The 12,326-nt window shown below is 39.2% G+C and overlaps 1 long non-coding RNA gene and 1 other non-coding gene across 2 annotated transcripts in view; one reads left to right on the forward strand and one right to left on the reverse strand.

The window, feature by feature from the left end:
- The window catches only part of LOC122426327, a 92,560-nt gene that overhangs the window by 5,815 nt on the left and 74,419 nt on the right, over window positions 1-12,326 (reverse strand). The window lies entirely within an intron of this gene.
- TRNAC-GCA lies at window positions 8,570-8,641 on the forward strand. The gene has a single exon. It is a non-coding gene; the product is annotated as a tRNA-Cys (tRNA).

Raw genomic sequence — 12,326 nt, forward strand, 5'->3', positions numbered from 1 at the left:
TGCCTGGCACCTCTTAGGCGAATGGAAAGTACATTTCTGCCCCTTCACTTTGGACTCAATCATGTGACTTGCTTTGGCCAATGGCATGTTAGTAGATACAATGCAAGCAGAGGCTTGATATTTGCTTGCAAGGTTGGACTTGTCGTTCTGTCATTGCCAGGGAAGAACATGCCCTGGGCAGCCCACGGGTCTCATAAGAATAAGCCCCAGGCTCCAACTTGAACAGAGCGCACAGCCTGGAGCTCAGCCCAGAGAGCTGGGAGCAGCTCAGCTCAATCCCCGGCAGCCTGAACAACACGCTGGGGTGATAAGTACATGCTTGTTGTTTATCCCACTGAGATTTTATGGCTGCTTGTTATATGGACAGATGGTTGAAATCATTAGCTCTAGTTATAATATTTAATTTATTAATGTAGTTATGAACATGTACTTAAGAGACTTATATAAAATAATACATGAACACATTGTTTTTCCATTCTCACACGTCCCAAAACCATCATATTAAATGTTCCATAACTTGGACAGCAGCTTCTTAGTGCTGTATAGTTCTCCAGCATACAGCATCATCATTTACATCTAAGTTGTGTGAGGGAGGACTTGACTGTCCAATTTTGCACTGAAAATTTCATCCAAAAAAAAAATTACCCAGACTTGTAACTGGAGAACAGGTTTTTTGGGTTTTGTTTTTGTTTTGTTCATTCATGGCAATTCCAATAATGTCATACCTATGGTACTTTTTTGGTACACATAAAAATTTCATGGTATGTATATTTTTCCAAAAAAAAAGAAAAATACATGAACCTAATGACAAATTCATGAACCAACTAGCAATGTCTTACAAGTATGGCATTTCAAAACACAAAGAAAAATTATTCCAAATATGTTTCCTCCTTTGTAAAATGATTAGTAATTTCTCAAAGGCTTCCAAAACAGGTATTAATCATCAAGTGACCCACTCTTTAAGGATTATAAACACAGACTCTGAATCCTCCCCATACACATTAGCTATCTGAAGCATGGACAATCTGTTTCAAACAATCTTTAAAAGGCTGGCTTAAAGTGACATCCAACATTTGTAATTACAAGGCCAAAAACTCAGAATTAATTACTAAATTGTATTCAATATTTTGCCTCTTTTAAAAGGTTTACCTTTTGAGTCAGATGATTAGCTAGCATTAATGAAGATCAATTCAAGATAATGTGTCTTGGGACTTCCCTAGTGGTGCAGTGGACACGGGTTCGATCCCTGATCTGGGAAGATCCACGTTCCACAGAGCAGCTAAGCTCGTGAGCCACAATTACTGAGCCCGTGTGCTGCAACTACTGAAGCCCACTTTCTAGAACCCACACACCACAACTGCTGAGACCCACATGCCTAGGGCCTGTGCTCCACAACAAGAGAAGCCACTGCAACAAGAAGACCACTCACCACACGGAAGAGCAGTTCCCTCTCACAGCAACCAGAGAAAGCCCATGCAAAGCAGCAAAGACCCAGTGAAGGCAAAATTAAATAAATAAATAAAATTATTTTAAAAAATAATAATAATGTGTCTTTCTCAAACTGTTCTCTACCACACAGTGACCTGATCTTTCTCCAATTACCTGGTGACTTGAGAAGTCCAAGCAATGTTTCATACGGTCAACCATTTTGGGAAAATGTGCAAAAGTAAGACAATTCAACTGCAATGTGTTAAGACCACCACGCCTTTTAGTTCTAATTTCCTCTCCATCAAGCTTTCCACTTGACCCAGGTGTTTTAGAGAGTCATAGCATTTAAGAGATCTGGCTGAGGGCAGGTTGAGCTGGAATGTATTTAGTTTGATTTCAGTGGGAGGTATTTCGATGGCTCACAGTCACTTCTGTGGATAGTGAAGTCATTGTTAGCTGTGCCAGGGTAGGACCACTCTTAGGAACACTCTTCTTGCCTACTGTGCCAACTCATCTGGCACCAGCACCAGAGCCAGAGGTCATTCGGAGATATTCACAGCTCCTGGGGACCCAGCATGGAAGTCTGTGGGTACTGGATGAGAAATGTAATTTGAAATGTGTGTAACAGAAGCCAGCCTGAGGAAAATTCTTCCAATCACCAGAGGTTTAAAACTGTAAGTAGAAGATTTGGTTCTCATTAATGCCTAATAAGAACAGAAGTTCTTTCTTATTGAGGAAGTGTACTCCATAATGCAGCATATACAATTATAAATGTACTATTGGTTTTTTCTCCTTTTGATGGAAAACATGTGAAATAAATTTATCAGAATTCCTGGATCTACTGGGGGAAAACCCAGAGCAGTACCACAAACTGAGTGCCTCGTCTGTAACAGCTCAATTACAAATGAAACTCACTAGAGGTTTTCTCAAATCTGACAGTCAGCCTGAATGTAAATGACATTACCAAGAACAAATTACAAAGTTCAAAGGAACTCTTCTAAACTATTTACATATTTTTAAAATGCCAACAAACTGAATTATTTTTATATTTTTATTATGGAAAGTGATTCTATAAAATCATTGTCATATGAAGACATATAAGATTTTCTTCTGCATTTTGTAGTGCTTGTGATTATTTATCAGCTTTTAAAAAATAGATGACTTCCCTTATTCTAAATAATTCTTCAGCTTTGAGCAAATTTTGTATTCTCTTTCTTAAAATGAGTCCCTGGAAATTGACTTCTGAAAGATTTATTAAATGCAGAGTGATAATCATAATGGGGTTTGAGTCTGATTTAGTGACTGGAGCTATGGGTACCAACCAACCGCTGATGTTTTTGGCAGGACCACACGGTGCTGCCTGAATCACAGAGAAACCCACCCTCAGCTCTACATTCTTTTTTTGTTGTTGTTACTCATAAGCATCACAGACCCAGTAGTCTTACCATGGAAATGTTTAAAGCCGAGAGGTAGAAGAAAAGAAAGAAGGGATAATTTAGTAAGCTGCTACTCCCAGGGTTCAAGTCCTGGTTTCTCAATTTTCTAGCTGTGTCATCTTGGGTGACTTACTTAACCTCTGGGAATAATTATAACACCACTCTCATGAAACCACTGTATTAAATGTGTTAATTCATACAGAATGTCTAGATCAATATCTAGTACATAGTGATAAACTCTCTGTAAAGGTTAGCTCTTATTACATTCTTGTAGCTGTTTTGCCTACCTGCCAAGTTGTGTCGATTGCTAGCTCCTCACTGAATTCTCATAACCAGCCTTACCATTCTCATGTTGCAAAAGGACAAAATAGGTTTAATAGAGCTTCAAAATCTACACAAAATCTTATCACATAGCTAGTATGAATGATAGAAGGAAAATTCAAATCCAGGAATATCTGACCCCATTCTACTTCTTGTCATTATACCACAAACCTCAAAAATTGATTTTGTTCTCACCTCACCCTAATGAAAAAGATGGACTATATTGGTGTTTTTAAAAGAGACTGCCATGAGTAAATTGCCTGAGTAAAATAATAATTGATAGTTGGGATGGAAAAGCTTTCTTTATTTGTTTGCTTATACGTTTAAGTAAACAATCACAATTGTTAAAGAAAATTTAAATATATGCAATACTTGTTATTTCATACCCTTTACAAATCTAGAATCATCTGATTTAGAAACATAAAAACACATTTTGGTTTGCTCTTGAAATAAGTCTGCTAAATTAAAAGCATTTGTATTTACACAATCCTGATGAATTTTCCAATTGTGCTACTTTTGAGTTGTTTTTCACTTTTGTTGCAAATGGAGCTACAAGCTGCTTAACTTTAAGGAATCCAGCATCATTTCGTTTTTTGTTTTTTTTTTTGCCAATTTATAAGGAGGCAAACTGTTGAGAAGAGAAGTATGCAACCACACTATAATAAAACAGAGAGCTATTATGTTGTCTGGAGTTGGTTTTCTTTACACTGAGGAGTAGAGACAAAAAGCACTCATTTTCAGAAAAGAAATTAAACGGAAGCAAGAGAAAGCCCTCATTTCTTCTCCCAGGCTCCCCAATGGGTTGAACACAATGTCTACCATGTAGAACACAATCATCTGGTAAGTTTCTAGGAATTTGTGATTTTTTGAAGAATTTTTTTTTTATCATACACACAAAATTCTAAAACCCTTCCTCTTTAAATCCTTACTATTATTTCATCTTGACTATATTATCATCATCACAGTCATACATCCTCCCCTCTGGTACAGAGCTTTGTCAGCATACAAGCCTGGACCAGAGGCTGTCCCATAGGCAGCGTCCTGTACCCACGTGAATTTTCTTCTATCCACACAGGGTATTAAAATTTTCTTGAATGTGCTGTCAATATGAAAACTGAGAGATGTGACACTAGGGTGTGGAATTCTGGCTTTTCTTTGAAAACCAGAGCCCCTGGCGATGCTGGACTTGCCCTCCCCTCATAGCAACAGTCCGTGGGCACCGAGGAGCTGCAGTCCCACGAGACGCAGCAGGATCTGCAGCTGCCGCGGGCCCCGCCCTCCCAACAGCGAAGCCACGCCTTTGCTGCTCTCCTCACTATGTCTTATAATAGAGATTCTCAAATATTTGTCTTGGGATCCCGCTACACTCTAAAAAAGTCATTAAGCCCTCAAAGACTTTCTGTTTTTGTGTAAATCTACAAATGGATTTTGTGTAGATCTACTGATGCTGAAGCTGAAACTCCAATACTTTGGCCACCTCGTGCGAAGAGTTGACTCATTGGAAAAGACCCTGATGCTGGGAGGGCTTGGGGGCAGGAGGAGAAGGGGACGACAGAGGATGAGATGGCTGGATGGCATCACCGACTCGATGGACATGAGTTTGAGTAAACTCCGGGACTTGGTAATGGACAGGGAGGCCTGTCCATGGGGTCGCAAAAAGTCGGACAGGACTGAGCGACTGAACTGAACTGAACTGATAAATATTTACTATATTAAAAATTAAAACTGAGAAAGTATAAAATATAAAGATATTTCCTATTAACATCAATAACATATTTTTATGAAAAGTTATTTTCCAAAACAAAGAAAGATCACAAGAAGAATGACTTTGTTTTTATATTTTTGAAAATCTCTTTAGAATGTCTGGTTTGGTAGAATCAATTGGATTCTCTTAACAGTTTATGCATTTAGTCTACTGTGCTATGTTATTTTGGCTAAAGCAAATGAAGAAAATCAGCCTCACACAATTGGAAAATGGAAACATGCTTTCGTAGCTTTTTCACATAATTGTGAACATGATTCTTTGATACTATACTGAAACTCAGCAAATGATATATTCTTAAATGTTAGTTATAATGTGGAATCTGCAACCACACCAACAAACTCATACTCTGCTACATTAAAATCCATTGGTCTTACATTTTGAAAGTATCTTCTATTCATGCAAGATTTTACAATACAATGTATTAGTCATTTGGAAAATATTGGTTTAATGAGTTGTGCAGATCTGCCAAGTGTTGACACATTCCATTCTATAGCATCAAAAAAGTAACATTTGTTTTTAATGTTATCTTGTTGGAAAAAGTCTTTAAAGTATTAGCATGGTATCAAGCTCACACTTACAGACATAGGTTTTCCCAAATATTAATATTACTTGAAAGCTCCAACTTCACCACTGCAACAAATTCTGACAGTTGTTTCCCTTGAAGAGACAAGCTGATTTCATTAATTTTTGAATGAATGCCAGATACCCATGTATGAATATCCATAGTTTGAAAAATGCTGTTCCATGAAGAAAAAAAAAATGGCTAGTTCAGCTTGTAACTCAAACAATTGCACAAATGTTTTTTCTGGAGACAGATTTAATAAAATTAATAACGCTTACTATTTCTCCAAGGATATCTGTAAGTGAAGTTAGCATTTCTTCTTTAAATTTGAGTGCATGACCATGAAGAATACAATAACTACTAAAATGGTCTGGTATCACTGCCTTTATTCCTGCTGAATCACTATTGCTTTTGCACCATCACAGCAAATATCAATACAGTGAAAAAGGCAAGTAATGCTTTGTATTTTATAAAATTAGTTTGGACATCATGGACCTTCTGAAATTGTCTCAGGCACCCAAGACTTCCACAGATCACATTGGAGAACAGCTAGAGAAATATTTCTCTATCTTTATTTCTAAGTCAAAAGAGAAAAATAAAAGATGACCTCACAGGCTGATGTGTTTTAAGAAATGGGACACGTATATCCAGGCTGCATCACTAGTTTGAGGTTCCTCTGTGGTCCCTATAGCCATCTATGTTTGCAATAATGGCCTAAACACATGTTACAATGACCACCACCACCCCATCCAACCTTCTTTCCCATCCCAGAGTGACCACACTTCAAGTTGTCAACAGCCCTTCACACCTGATATGGATGGACAATGGGAGTTACACTCTGAGGACCCCAAGGAGACATAGTTTGGAGGATGAGAGAGAGTTTCCAGGGGGCACCAAACAGACAGCCTAGTTTGTATATTTTGCTTAGAAGAGAATGAAGCAGTATGACTACTCATTTTTACTAAGCCTCTGTCTATCTGTTTATTTATTGGCACTACTATGTACTTAATCCTCCCAATTGCCCTGTAAGTTGATTTCTATTAACCCCACTTCACTTAGTCTATAAGAATTTACACAAAGGAAGCTAAAGAAAGGAGGAGGCATTTAAGTTCAGGGTTCAGTGATTTCCTAAATCCTCAGCTTCACACAGTCTGAATATCCTGAGACTTGAAACTGAGATTCAAAATGGCAATGCATTGTTTTTAATGATGTATAACTTGTTGGTAATAAAAAAGGGAGAGATTGAAGACAATAGTAAATGGTGGTGATGATAGAGATTAATATGAGTTGTCTAGATAGCATCACTGACTCAATGGACATGAATTTGAGCAAACTCTGGGAGATAGCGGATGACAGAGGAGCCTGGCTTACTGCAGTCCATGGGGTCACAAAGAATCAGACATGACTTAGCAACTGAACAACAGCATCTCAGTTACCATATGTGTCATGATAAAAATCATAATGATGATATTGGTTTTCATTTATTTTTTCAACAGTATTTATACATCAAACTTAATCCTAGCTTTCTCCATCTGCTAGTCCAAGTCTAAGGCATTTGTGTTTTTTTCTACACATTTCTAAAGTTCATTTCAACAACCCTTTAAGGTAGGCATTATCATCCCTTTAATTATTATGAAAGAATGAAAGCTCAGAGAAGTTCACTCTTTTGCCCAAGATCATATCACTTTTTAGGACAAGAATCAGTTCAACCCCAGGCGTGTCTACCTCCAAAACTGCCTAGTTATGTCAATCTAAGCTCTTTTTCAACTGAACACCAAGATTATGCTCTCTAAGTCTCTATGGTACAAAACTCCCTGCGCTGTAGGAGAGAGTGAGTGAGTCCTGGTAGACTTGTCCAGGCTCAAAGAAAATCTGAGTCCATGTTTTACTATTTGAAGAACTAATTGCAGTGGAGGTGAGCAGGTAGTGATCAAAGGTGAAGAAATAACTTCCCCAAAGTAAGGCTATTAAGTGAGTGTGGAGGGATTCCCCTGACGGTCCACGCTTCCACTGCAGGGTGCACAAGTTCAACCTCTGGTTGGGGAACTAAGATCCTTCATGCTGCTCAGCATGACCAAAGAAAAAAATTTTTAAAGGGAGAATAGAGAAAGAGCCTTGGCTTCAGAATCTTCTCTCTGGAGCGCCAGTTCAGCTGGTGAGTGCTTGCTTCTAACACAAATTCCCCTTAGGCCTTAATTCTCTTTTTTGTGAGTATCAAACCCCAAGCAATGACTAGCTCAGGTAGCTGCACCAAAGAAATGCAAGTGTTCTGGTTAAGGCAAGAGAAAAGAGAGGAAAGAAAATCAAGAAAGTAAACGATGGCTATACTGGGTGTTTTCATAGCCTATCTTACTTAAACTTCTCGACACTCTGTGAGGTAGATTTCATCAGCCCTCTTTTATAGATGATGACGCTGATGATGCCTGGAAAAGGGAATGGTAACCCACTCCAGTATTCTTGCTTGGAGACTTCTATGGACAGAGGAGCCTGGTGAGCTACGGTCCATGGGGTCACAAAGAGTCAGACATGACTGAGTGACTAATGCACACACACACACACACAAGTCTATGAATTACAAAGTCCATCATCCTCTCCCTTCTAGATCAGGGGTTTGCAAACTACAAGGTCACACCTTACCCCCTGCCTGCTTTTGTAAAGTATTATTAGAACACAGCCAGGCTCCTACCCTTCTTTATCTTTTGTGGCTGCTTTTAAGCTCTAACAGTCTACTTGAGTAATTGCAAGAGAGACCATGGAGTCTGCAAAGCCCAAAATGTGTAATATCTGGCCCTTTGCAGAAAAAGTTTGCCCAACTGCTCCAGAGCAGTTTTCTCAGCCGTTGTGCTGTTTTCTCAAATTAAATCTTACCAGGATCCCAAACATACATACAAAACAGATAAAAAGCCAAATGCTGTTAGAACTACATTTTAGAAATTCAAACTTATGTAACATTTGATTACTGGAAATTCAATCAATATGATTTCTGAAAGTTAGTTTTGAGTAACACAAAATTTTAAAGTAAGAAGTTTTTAGAGCTTAGTTGTAGTCTTATTGGCTTCCCTGCTGGCTCAGATGGTAAAGCGTCTGCCTGCAATGCAGGAGACCCAGGTTCGATCCCTAGGTTGGGAAGATCCCCTGGAGAAGGAAATGGCAACCCACTCTAGTACTCTTGCCTGTAAGATCCCATGGGATGACCCAGAGGGATGGGATGGGGAGGGAGGTGGGAGGGGGGTTCAGGATGGGGAACACATGTAAATCCATGGCTGATTCATGTCAATGTATGGCAAAAACCACTACAATACTGTTAAGTAATTAGCCTCCAACTAATAAAAATAAATGGAAAAAAAAAATCCCATGGACAGAGGAGCTTGGTAAGTTACAGTCCATGGGGTCACTCAGACATGACTGAGCAGCTTCACATGGTCATGTAGTCTCATTACATCATTGGTATACAATTTACACTTTGATTTATCTTTTTTCCAAGGATGTCTTAATCTGACCCAGAAGCTCAAAAAGGGGCACTAGAGAAACACTTCCTTTCCAAATGAAATCTCCAACAATATCTTCATTTCTACTCACAGCCAGAAAATTCAGACACACAGTGAACAAGTAATAAATATTAAACGAACAGATGAAAAAAATTTTCAAAATGTGACATAGACACATTTTCACAATACAATTATAATCCAATAAGCATCACTGCTTAGTTCACAATGTACTTGATTGATACTGGCCAGGCCCTGTGTGTACCATGTGAATAAGATTCACAAACCCCTGTCTTCAGAGAGTTTACAGTCTAGTGTTCGATCCCTGGGTTGGGAAGATCCCCTGAAGAAGGGAAAGGCTACCCACCCCAGTATTCTGGTCTGGAGAATTCCATGGACTGTATAGTCCATGGAGTCACAAAGAGTTGGACACGACTGAGCAACTTGCACTTGCACTTGCACTTTCAAGAGATGAGAAATGGAACAGGACCCTATGAGGTCCTCCCAGGTACAAATCCTTTCTGTGTCCCCTATTTCTGATCTGTAGGAAATAGGCTTCATTCAGCCTCTGTGACCTTCCCTGAGCTCCACACGCCAGATTCAAGCAGTTGCTCATGAGGGAAAAGAGGGAATACAGAAACAAAGGAAGAGCTGTCTAGAACTAACACATGTGTGCTATGTCACTTCAGTTATGTCTGTCTCTTTGTGGCCTCATGGGCTGTAGCCCACCAGGCTCCTCTGTCCATGGATTCTCCAGGCAAGAACACTGGAGTGTGTTGCCACTTCCTCCTCCAGAGGATCTTCCCCACCCAGGGATCAAACCCCTGTCCCCTGCACCTCCTGCACTGGCAGGATTGTTTACCACTGAGCCATCTGGAAAACCCTCCTCAAGAAATATAGATAACAATACAGATAACAATACCTTTGAGTTCTTCTGCAGGAATTAAAGTCCCCACCCAGGTGAAGGTTGAAAATAAGATTCCTGGAACACCATCCTGTTTCTACACCTCTAACCAATTAGAAGGAAGTCTGCACAATGGAAGATACCAAAGACTCTGACGCCCTCCCATAAATGACACTCCCTTTAAAAACTTTCATGGTTGAGTAGAATCTTCTGAGTTGGTTTTTGGACACGAGTCCACCTTCTCCCCTGATTGCCAGCCTCCTGAATAAAGCCATCTACCAGCACTTGTCTCTTGAGGACTGGCTTCCAAGAAGCAAGCAGCCAAACCTGAGTTCAGTAACAGATGCAGACATGCCTGATGCTTGACTGGATCTAACTGAGCAAGAATACACATGCTATAATCATGTACTTGCTTCTGCAACTTTACATGAACAAAAATGTAAACTTGGCTGCTCACAAAATGGAAGCAAGGATGTCAGAGATAAAGAAATGATAAATAAAAGGACACCAAAGATAAGAAAGAAGAGAGATGGGAAGATACCAAAGACATAATTTCCACTTTGCTTTTTCCCCTGTTTTGGCCAGAAGAGAAATGGAAAGGATACCAACAGTAAATGCCAACTCTGTAGCACACTCTTCTGAGTTATTCTTGTGCAATATCTCATTTAACCCTCATAACAACCCTTTGAAGCAGGAAGTACTTTCACCACTTTATTAATGAAAAACTGAAACTCAGCTCACTAATAAATTGAGGGGCCAGAATTCAAAGCACTTTTTTTCCCCTAAACAACCTAGGTTTTCTCTATTAGCGCATATGGTGTGATTGATTCCTGGGGCTCTGGATGCACGAACTTGAGTTAGTAACAGAATCAGTCTGCAAAGTTACACATCTCAACCTGAACTAATTTAGACAAGTCACATGGAAAAATTAATCCAATAACACCCAGCTCAGTCCTGACTTGTCAGTAAACTAGGTTTAACTTATCCCTCCCTGCACTACAGGGAAATAAAGGAGAAAAAGAGGACAAAGAAGAAACTTTTCTCTTTTTTTTGCATTTGCCCAGATGGAACTGGCACATGTCATTGTGGTAATATTTTAACATTTTAATGAGCTTTTCTTCTTTATCTCTCTTAGTACACTACCTTTGTCCTGGTCCACCTTTGCTACCATCTGTGAGGAAGTTGAGAATAGAATTCACCCATGAAAAGATGCAAAGACACATGCAAAATAACTTACAACTTCTTTCAGTGAAACATAATATTATGCAGCAAACTAATGTCTTCAATGATACCCTTGCATCTGCCTCTAACATAGCAGGTTAATTCAGGAGGACTCAACTCACTGAGTTCTCTCACAGTAGACTCATCACTCTTGGTTTTGCATGTGTTCACTGCACACAGGTGACACATCTGATTGGGTAACCTTCACATCACAGATCTCATAACTTCATTTATCCAGTATAATACATATGATGTTAGCAATCAAGTGTCTTGTTACAGCATAGTCATAATATGTAAACTTTCTGACAGATGGGAAATAAAGTATCTTGACAGAGGACCACCTTTTTCTAATTTTCTCAGTGGTACTGTATGGACTAGTAGCAACCCAATGTAAAGAAAATTCCCTTTCTTTCTATGCTTCTTGAGCTTTGTATTAGTTAGGCATAGTTGCAAATATGCTAGGTAACAAACAATTCCAAAAGTTTCAGTAACTAACAACAGCAGGACTGTAAATGTCAATTACAGAGGAGAAGCAGGAGAAATAAAGATTTATTTATGTTTTGTAGGTCTGCAGGGTTTGTTTGCTGAATTCCGCTGGACTTAGCTGTATTTGGACCAGCTTACCAACAAGACTGCAGGTTTTGTTCTGCTCTGTACGTCACTCATTCTGAGACCCATGCAAAATCACCTACAGCTATCTGGAGCATGTTTTTCTCATGGAAGAAAACATGGGCTCAAGAAGTTGAGCCAAACCACACAAGCACGTTTAAAACCTCTGACCATGAAAGACAAGGCACTTCCCATATACCAGTGGTTTCTACACACTTGGGTTTTTCCCACTGTTTTAAAAGAGATCATTTCTGCTTATCTTTTACCTTTTTTGTAGATTACTATAATAGATCATGGGCAAGTAAATCAAACACTGTCTATAGAGGATTTGAGAGTGAATCTTTTTCAGTTTTGTAGGCTATTACATTGTCTGTTGCAACTACTCAACTCTGCCAAAGCAGACATAGGAAATACTTAGGCAAATACACAGAGCTTTGTTCCAATAAAATTTCACTTACAAAAATGGACTGTGGGCCAGATTTGGTCCAGGGGTCATAATCTGCTAACTTCTCCAATAAGTAAGACTATGAAGGACGTGGGAGCTACCCCACATCCAAGGTAAGGAGCAGCAGCTGTGCTTTGCTGGAACAGCCGT

Source organism: Cervus canadensis, chromosome 24, assembly GCF_019320065.1.
Source record: "Cervus canadensis isolate Bull #8, Minnesota chromosome 24, ASM1932006v1, whole genome shotgun sequence".
Taxonomy (NCBI): domain Eukaryota; kingdom Metazoa; phylum Chordata; class Mammalia; order Artiodactyla; family Cervidae; genus Cervus; species Cervus canadensis.